General features: G+C 43.6%; 1 protein-coding gene across 2 annotated transcripts in view; it reads right to left on the reverse strand.

Annotated features, from left to right (window-relative positions):
- Positions 1-2390, reverse strand: part of MARCHF8 (membrane associated ring-CH-type finger 8) — an 88141-nt gene extending 85751 nt beyond the window's left edge. For both annotated transcript variants that reach the window (XM_084210202.1, XM_084210201.1), the window contains exon 1: positions 2245-2390. The gene's annotated coding sequence lies outside the window, so the exon portion shown is untranslated. The remainder of the gene's footprint in view (positions 1-2244) is intronic.
- Positions 2391-10247: the final 7857 nt, after the last annotated feature.

The raw sequence follows: 10247 nt of genomic DNA on the forward strand, positions 1-10247 counted from the left end.
CGCTTTCTGAAGCTAGCTATCAGTCAGGCCCACTAGGGCTGACTGAGGTATATGGCAGAGAAAATCCATAGCAGGAGACTGCTTTTCTTATGCAGCAGGATCAATTCAGGGCTTGTAACAACCACCTTCAACTCCTTCCTCAAGCAGCATTATTACTGGAAGTTGTCACATTCCTGCAGTGCCCTGCCTTCCCCACTGATGTCAGTGCTTGGAAGAGCAATAAGGAAATCAGTCTGTCAGACACTTTGGTACATTGCCTGAAGTACCTGTGACAGCCTCAGCAGCTGGGAAGTCTTTTCACCCTTGAACATGTGACAGCTGCTTGTCCAAATTGTTGGCTCTAAAATAATAGAAGTTTAAATTAAAAAAAAAACCAAACCAACAAACAAAACAAACTCATCCTGAAAATGTAGAAAGTTCATCCAGCATGCTGAATTAATGTATCCTCAGAATAGCTAAGACTGCACAAAAGCACCTGGGAAGGGTGTATTTTCTAGCACTAGACCTCACCTGAACATCTCCAACAATTCTAGCCCCATATCCATGCACTGAGGCACAAAAAGCATGCAGCTTTTCTTCCAATGTGACACCCCAAAACAGAAAATCACTTCTTTTTAACTAGTTTATCTCTATAAGCAGAACTTTTGGCTAGGGCTAGCTGAAATCCAAGTTAAAAAAAAAATAAAAATCAAAAGAACAACAGAAAATCCAACACCATAACAACAAAAATTCACTGAATTGTTAATTTATTAAGTTTACATTAGACCTAAGTCACACCAAGTTCCCAGCAAAAGTACAGTTTTTCAGACTTCCACAGTTCTACCATTTTCAGCAACTGCAGCAGAATCAAGTCTCACTTTCTCCAAGCAGCTACAAGGTTGCTCTGAGGAGAATCTGGCACCAAACAGTTTGGGCTACAGCTGAGAAGCCGCTAACACCCCCAGCAGGTATTATTGCGGGTGCTAGGGCATACCCTTGAGCCAGGAACACTGATGTTTCCAGCAATCCTGGTCCTCAGGCAGGCTTAGCAGAACTCTGCATCCGTAGAAATTGATCAGTGTTGACAGATTTCAAACAAAATCTCTAATAAATAAAGTGTTTTCAAAGAAAACTTTTCTCTGAAAATGTTTGACTAGGACTATTGCTAGATCAATCTCAGCCTCATCTGACACTACTCCAAACCAATTTTAGAAGCACAAATTCATAAAGACTGCTGCTGCTGCTTCAGCTGAAGCGTTACTGTCAGACCGGCTCTCTCCCACCCCCATCTTCCTTCCAGTATCTCTTTCCACCTCCACTCAAGCTCTAGCTAAATTGTCTCTTCTATGTTTATGCTGCTGGGTTATTTCACAGATTTGCGGTGCTTGGAAACAGACCAGTCCTTGCCCACTGCAGAGCGGAGCCGCGTGCCCTCCTGCACTGCAGTTAGAGACCAACTGACCAGGGTGCACTGGCACACTGTAATTCTCGCTTTGCTTGCACTTTTAGCGTACTAAAATGAGGCGAAGTTAAAGTGTTACAGTTTGGAACAACTCGAGCATTACTCTGCCTGCCAACTAGCTCCAAGAAGCATGAAGGAATTCTGACTATTCCGTATTCTGCCTTGAAACTTCACGATTCCTTACGAACACGTTGCTACCAGCACATCCCGTGCACTGTTTTCTCTCCGGCGGATCTCCGTTCCACGTCGCTCACGGAACGCGAATTCGCGTCCTCCTCCTAACGGGACACCTGGTGCAAACACGGTCCCTTTCCCACAGCTGATCCGCTCTCGGTTTCCCCGCAGCAACACTAATGCTTCCAGCGCCAGCAGCAGCAGCTGAGGCTGTGCAGACAAAGACGGCGGAGGTGGGAAAGCCTCTTACCAGGGAATTAGGCGCCGCTTCCCCAGCTCCGACGGAGGAGCAGCCCCGAACGCTCCGCGCAGAGCGCCCGCCCCACGGTGCCCCCCTGCCCCGGCCCCGGCGGCGCTGCACGGACCGCGGGGAGCCGGGCCGGGCCCGCCGCCTGCTGCTCGCCCACAGGCGCCTCACCTGCCGGACCCCGCAGGGCGAGCTGCTGCCGCCGGGGCCGGGACGAGCGGCGGCCGCGGGGCAGCGACCCCGGGGCAGGCGGGCCCCGCACCAGCCCGGCCCGGGCCCGGCCCCGGTACCCGGTCTCGCGGCGCCGGAGGGGCGCCGGACCCGGCTCGGCCCCGCGGAGGAAGCGGCGGCTGCCCGTGGCCAGGGCGGTGGCCGAGCCTACCTTGGTGGTGCCCCGCACAGGGCCCGGGCCGGCGGCTCCTCCTCCGGCTGCGGCGGCTGCTGCTGCCCATGCCCGGGGCCAAGAGGCGGCGGGCCGCGGGGCTGGGAGGCTCCTGCGAGGCCGGTCTCCCCCTGCTCTTCCCCGGCTCCTGTTTACCGCGGCTCCCCGGGCCGGGCTGCCTGTCAGCGCGCCGCCCCGCCCCGGCCCGCCCCCGCCGCCATGGCCCGGAGCAGCGCGGGCAGGCGCGGCGGCCGCTCCGCAGCGGGACGCGGCTGTCCCGGCCCCCGATCGCCTCCCGCTGGAGCCGCCCCGGGCGCGCTCGGGCTGGCGGCGCTGCGGCCCCGCTCCCGCCGGGAACGCGCTCCGGGCACCTGCGCGGCGGGGCGGGCGGGGGCGGGACTGCCGGGGACCGGGAGGCGACGATCGGCGGCGGAGCGAGTGCGGTCCGGCTGTCCCGGGCTCAGCCCTGCCTCCCGCAGCCGCAGGCGGGGATGCTGCTGTCACTCCGGCTCAGGGTAAAACGGGTCGCGCTTTAGTACGTAGAATAAAGCATCTTAACTTCATAGGGTGCCATTTAACTTTTTAAAATGCAGGGATGTTGAAAGCCTGAAGATGGCTTATAGACATCGTTGCAAGGTGTTTTGTATTCATCGCTCACCTTCACGTATTGATTTATCAGCCAAAAAATATGTCAACAAAAAGCTTCGAGTTTACCCCATACTTAGATCTGGTTGCCGTACTCTGTTGCTATTTTACCCTTTTGTTATGCAAGCAGGATACTTTAATCTCTTCTTCCCAAAGATATCTCTCTCCTGAGATATGCTGGAATAGGTAACTATACTATTGAGGTGAATTTTACAGGACGAAAACCAAAGTGAGTTTTATGAGAATAAGTCAAGGGAGAGTTTTCTGTGTTCAGACATGATGTCTATCCCACTTGGGAATAAATGAAAAAGAACAGGAAAATAGGTACCTTCACTGAACAGTTTCTGTCAGTGAAGCACAAACAAGAAATATATTATTTGAAGAATAAAACAGAAGACACAAAAACCTTCTGACTTGACATGAAAATTCATTCACTAAACCTAAGTTGAATTTTTCATCTTCTGAATCTGCACTTTTTCACAATAATTACATTTACCCACCAAGAACAGTGCAAAAAGCATCAAATGAGCAAGGTAACCCCTTTTCATGCAGAGATCACGCCCTACAGAAAAATGACATGTTACATCAGGTTTGCAGAGCACAGAGAAGCTGGGCTGAAATACTCTCATTGCATTGCAGAGTTAGTACCCAGCACCCCCATGTAGTGAAGGTGGGAGAAGCACCACCTCCGGTGTATGGTGTGTCTTCCTGGGAAGAGGAGAGTGTGCAGAACTCCAATTTAGTCCTATGTAGATTGAAGTGAAGCAACTTAGATTGTATCCCTTCATAAAACAGGGTATGGAAACATGCATATGTGATGATAACCATTGTCCTCTTGATAGGTTCTCTTGTAAAGAGAACCAGTACTGCTGGCTTATCTTGAGGCCACTGGGATTTCTCAAGGGAGGCTTTTTCCTTCCTTCATGCTCTCAATCCATTTTGTTGTGTGGTTTGTTTGGGTTTTTAAACCTTTGTCGGGTTAGGATTGTATTCCACTTTGGGAACAGCATAGCTTACCACTCAGTGCTGTGTGCCAGACTAGGAAAAGGGCCTGTAGACACAACTGGAATACAAGTAGATATTATACAGAAAAATGGTTGCACAAAACAGAGGTTTTCCGTGCAAAGTAGAATATCTAAGGATTAGGCCTGAAATGAAAGAACCCACAATAAACCGCTTTGCAGATCTAAGCTTTCCTCGTGTTTTGCAATTATTGCTCCATGATCTCTGTTTCCCCAAAAAGCTTGTCTAGTATTTTAACACATTGTTGTTCTTGGCTTAAAGTCTCAGCAGCAGCCTCCTGAATACAGGACTGCAGAACTGAGACTGAAGCCTCAATACTGAAGGGCAAGTACTACTGTGGAATATCCTGAATGTCTCACAGCTCTCAATAGAAAATACAAACTTAAGCTGTTGCCAATGTTCCCCCCTCAAACTTGCAGCTAATTTTAAAAAACAGGAAAGAACAAACAAGCTTAAGCTAAAGGCCATTAGTCAAATGGAAATATTAAATTCTTCTAGCTAGTGTTGCTGTTTGAAACCTGAGTAGAAGATACAAGGTTTTAAAAAGTTACGGGAACAGAACGGAACAGTTCAATTTTGCTAATTGAATAGCTCTGGCTCAGAGTTACAGAAAAAACATAGTTTGCGACTGTGTGCCTAGAAATGCGCATCACACTTAGCTGAAGAACTGATTGATCTGCAGAGAGAGCTGCCCTGATGCCCTGTACACGAGATCTGGACTGTGAGCACACACGTGGCCTTACTTGCCATCAACAATAAACACAATTGTATTGAATTTATTTAAAAAGACAAAACAAAATTACCTCTATGCCCAGGAGACTCCAATTCTCTCTAGAAGCAGCACAGATCTAGCATATGGTTATAAGTCTATGCTTTTTAGAAATACTTTTACTCCTTTTAGCACAAAGACCTGGAAAGTGGTGTGGGGCAGAAACCCTGAATAGTAACAACTGTTGTATAACTGTGTCCTTTTTGCTCCTTAGTTATTACAATACATACAGTAGTTATGTGGAAAAGCATAATTCATTTTTCCCAGATAATTATAAATGATCTTTTTAGTCTACAGTGTTGGTCTGAACACCTGCATGTCTCCATAGCAACTCCACAATATTTCAGGGATTACTTTGTAATTCCACTGTGTTTTGGATCTAGTTTTTCTCCAAAGCCAGCTCAGTTCCTCTAGTTCCTTCAAGCTGCATATCCTGAACTGTGTGTTCTCCCATCTGTTCACTCTCCTGTATGCACATTACTGGCCAAAATAAAGTGGTATTTCTCCAAAAGTTCTCCGATGACCTTATGTTTTACTGAAGGTGAGCCGAGGGTTCATTCCTTCCTGCGCTGTTGTTCTGCTGGCTTCTGCCTGTGCTAGGCAGAATAAAAAAGATTCTGGTAGGAGAAGGGAAAAGTAGAGTCATTAGGGAAGGTGAACAGAACTGATGGGAATTCAAGTAGAAAGATGAAAGGAAATACAAATAAAATTTACATCCTTCCTGACTGATTAAGGAATCAGCTTTTACCAGAAAGACACCAGATTTCTAAGCTTAAATAATCTTAAACAAAAATGCTGCCAGAGCACTAAGGTGATGATTTTGGAGACATTGTAACAAATGTTTTTTCAAAGTGCCTGAAATTTATCAAATTTTCTTCAGTCTCAGATGCAGGATATAAATCAGTACTTTAGTAAATACATCTTACCAAAACCTGGCCTTTGAAAATCTACAATGATTTGGAACCCATCTAAGGGACAAAGGCATAAGCCCTTAAAGTCTCACATGGAAAAGAGCAGGAGAAAAGAGCATTCCTGCCTGCAAAGCAAACTGCAGCCCCTCTCCCAGTGCAGTGCTGTAAGATGTGCTGTGGATGCAGCAGACAGTGGCTGTAGCCAGCCCTACATGCAGCAGGTTTAATCTGGCACAGTGTGTGACAAACAGGCCTAAGACAACACACCCCAGCAGACTTAGCAACTCTTCAGCAATCCTGTGAGGGTGCCTTTGAACACTGAAAAGATTGGATTCAGCTTTGAATCTGTCTCAGAGCAGATAAGCTTTCAAAGTAATAAAGCCTAACCCAGGCCTCAAAAACACTGTCCTCTGTAAAAGCTTTCTGAGCCTCAAAACTAAAGGCTGGCAAAAACAACAAACTCATCTTTTGAGGTGATTTGTCTAGGTAAAACTAGTCATCTGGGTATGGGTGAACTGGCTGGAGAAAATTCCAATCCATAACGTTAAGGTGTCACACTCCATTAAAGCTTATAGCTCTGCAAGTCATTGTCATTTAGTATCCAAATGAAAAAATAGCAGAAAGTACATTGGCCTTTTCTTTCCCAGTCAATTTAATGCTTATTCAAGGCTGGATATGCACTACTAGAAAATAAGTGAAGCTCAGAGACAAGTAGTGCTTCTCCAGAAGTCAGGTGGTACTGCAACTGGGTCTAGGGCTCACCCTAGACCCAGTTCTTCCCCTGCTTTGGAAAAGAAAGAAAAAAATAAAGCTTTCTTCTCTACTGACAAGCATTTGGAAAAAGGATCTGGCCAGTTTGCTTCACTTTCACATTTGTTACTCAGACCATTAAGGAATGTATAGAAAGTAATTTATCCCAAATATGCAGAGCAGGAATGACATTTTCCGAGGCTACCTCTTAGCAGCCAATACTCAGCTCTGGCTCTACCCGCTGCAATTAACAGATTGCATGTGACCAACATGCAGATGTGGTGAAGGTATAAAACCAGGCAGTCTGGTTCTGTGTAACAATCCCCACACATCATCTTCCTCAGCAGCACAGCTATTGTGCTGAGCTCAGCCACATGCTCCCCTTACAGTGCTTTCCTGCGTTCCTCCTCATCCAAATGCTGTTTGCATCCTCTCCAGACTAGATGAAGATTAATAATCCTAAGCATGTCTATGGGACCTCCTTGGAAGAACCCTGGGCATACTTCACCTGGTATTGTTTTAATCACAATTTTAGAGGCTTCCATTGTAACAGTGCCTTGAGCAGCTTATAGCTAAACACACAATACAGGAAAAGGGAACCAGAGAACTGCAGATGACAAAGCATAACGTAAAATTAGAGATTTGGAGGACAGCAAGCATAATTAGGGCTCTGTAATAGTAAACACAGTGAATTGCTACCATAAAAAAGATGAGTAACAGGGGATATGATTCAAAGACAGAACACTGAATATTCAGGAGACACTATTCTCTCTTTCTCTTAACACTAGACCCAATGAATTTCAATTTTAAAATGGTAGGAAATTCAAAACTGCAGTGAAAGAAGATTCCTTTCCCATAACACATATAAATAAATGAAACTATGAATCTATCAAGACTTAAAAATAGTTTTAGACCTTTATAGACCTCCAAATTAATATCATACAGTACACTGAGATAGCAAGCTCTTCACAATTCAGACTAGGTATTAGCATAGGATCCAGTGTCCTGTTCCTGAATACTTGGTTAGGGAATTTTTACACCTTCTGAAGTACCTGTTACCTCTTATTCCCAGACAGATGGGAGCTGGATGGATCTCAGGCTAATCCACTCTATTTTGATGAGTCCTATGTCTCCCCTAAACAAACTATCTGTGATTGCTGGCAAGACAGGGGATGCTAAGGAGAATTCCTGTCCCTTAACTCAGTCTCAAGGCCACGTTTAAAACCAGAGGTATTCCATTATATATCTGTATTGTAATTTTGCATCAGCCAGTGCAGGTTTTTAGCAAATAAGGCTCGTTATGGGCAACGGTTCCAGCACTTAAGTACAAGATTTAAGCAAAATAAATCTAAGTCACATTAGTTCAAGTGAAAAAAAAAAAAGGACTGTACATTAAATTTATGAATAGAAGGGAGAGAGAAAAGAGTATTCACTTTTTAAAAAATCATATGCATTTGCTAAAAAAACCCCTCACACAGAGAGAAAGAAGGGAGGGTTTTTTGAACCCTCCGATTTTTCCTTTTAGGAAACTTCAGTGTTTTAATTTCCTTAATCACATACCATGTAAAAAATACTATTTTTGTGATTAGGTACTGTTTTGAATTTCTGGTGCTGGGCAGAACACCTAATTTCAGCAATAATTCACCACCCAGATGTGATGAGAATGTAATTCTTATGGAGCTTTATATACACTTCCTATATATACGGTACATAGTAATCAGTCTTTCTGAAGATTGGATTTAAAAGGATTGAAACAGCCTTAAAGTGTGGTTTGGAAATAAATTTCTGTCACTGTAAAGCTTTTTGAATTGCAAGGCTAGGCAAGACAGTAAAGAGCGGTCACTTGAGCAGTTACTGGCATACATTCCTCACACACCACTGAATTTTTACTTTCATATTCTCATTCTGTATCCATAAGAAAAAAAACAGCAACACTTGTCTTTTTAAAGTAAGAAATTATGGGGACATGCAGTATTTTTACCAGACATATCTGGTAAATATAGCTAAAAATACCATCCAACATGGCTTGGCTAACAGACACCTCTAAAATCCACTTTTGCAGGGTTAGTGGGAAGGAAGAGAGGAGGGCTGTCTAGTCTTCAATACATTAAGATTACTTAATAAATTGTATCATGAAACCCAGCATAGAAGCAAGTTTTTAAGGTACTCTTCCATTCTGATTTTTTTTAAACCTTTGGAATTAGGAAAAGGAATGTACACTATTGCTGATCTCCTCAGACCTGTTCAGAGTAGGCTGAGTAAGGGTCATAAACAACTAAACACACTTTTTATTTGGTAAATCTCGTTATTGGACAAACCCAAAACTTTTTGCCATTTTTAAATGCCTCTGCCGCCCCCTGGTGTTGCTTCTCTGTAGCTTCCCACACAAACTGAATGCAAGAGAAATCAGCAAAATCTGCCACAACGTCCCTGTGTAGGAGAAGTGGAGAAGTGAGAACCACATCTGGAAGTGGATTACGCTTCCAGATGTGGTTCTCAGCTCCATAAATGTTCTCATGTAAACAACTGTGGCTCAGTGCTAATGTAGATACCAGAAAAACTGTCAAATGCATCTGAAGATGAACCAGATTTACATAAAGATTGGAAAAACGTGACCCAAAAAAAGCTGCAGGTAGAAGCAACTCCATACAGGCAGAAGCAATGCCAAATCCACAATTCACACCCAAAAGATGGTGCGCCATTATGAAAGTTGGAAGTACTTGAAAAGAAAGCAAAGCGTATAATTCATTGTATGCAAAAAAAAAAAAACGTAGAGAAACTTCATTGTGTATTTTGTAATATAAATTAACAATTCTGGCCTTGTCTACAGCTGAAGACTGTGAGCAGAAGGCATCACTGCAATTACATTCCAGGGGACTGCAAACTGAATAGACAGAAATTGCAAGGAGACAGATTTTTATCACCATAGGCTTCTAGAGATTCCAGAGAAAGGAAGTATTTAATACAAGATGCAAAACCATTTCTGACACCTCTGTGGTGCCTATCAATTTGACTCAAGAATTGTGGAGATCATTCAACAAGAGACCAGCCCGGTTTTGCCTCACATATAAAAGTAACAAGCAAAAAATATTGGCAGGAAGGTATAGAAGAGCACACACCAAAGTAACTGTTCAACTTCCAGTATGTAAACTCTTTATAATATATCTATGAGATGTATTATTACATCAGTAATCTAATTACATGGACACAGAAAAGCTAAATATTCATATTCAGCAGATGCACAGCAACATGGTACACTAACTTAAACCCCAAACCATTTAGGTAAGTTTACACAGTAAACAGGAATTAATCCATAGCAGAAACTAACACAGGACTTGGTAAAAGCCAATAGCATCTGAATTAAGGACTGAAACAGTTAATTTCAATTTGAAGTTCTCTTGTGGTTGTACTACTGGTTGGAAATTCATGCCTGTAACACTGTAGGAACAAAACCAGTGGAGTTCTGAACAAGAAGTACCTGTATTAAGTATAATTAAAATGAGGCATATTAAAAATTATGAGAAGCTATACAGGGAAATTAGATTATTAGTGCACTGCATATTCTTAAAAAGCATTGTTGTACACTTCATTATACATATGCAGAAAGAGTCAAAACCGAGATGTGACTCAGAGACTTCCTATCACATATTTGTTATGTAGTTGTACTAAAATTTAGTATGGCTATTCCAATATACTGCAAAACAATTTCCTGACAATTATACTTATGCAAAATCAGATTAAGTGATCACAGACCAGAGTATTTTAATTCCACTTCTTACCAAATCCCTGCTTGTACCTACAAAAAGTGCAGTACCTCCTTCTTTAGACTCTTGCTGAGCTGTGTGTCATTGTTGTGAAAACACTTGTGCATTTGTCACGTTTCTTATTCTCTTCCTTTGGCATCA

The sequence above is a fragment of the Fringilla coelebs genome (assembly GCF_963513975.1).
Source record: "Fringilla coelebs genome assembly, chromosome: 8".
NCBI lineage: Eukaryota > Metazoa > Chordata > Aves > Passeriformes > Fringillidae > Fringilla > Fringilla coelebs.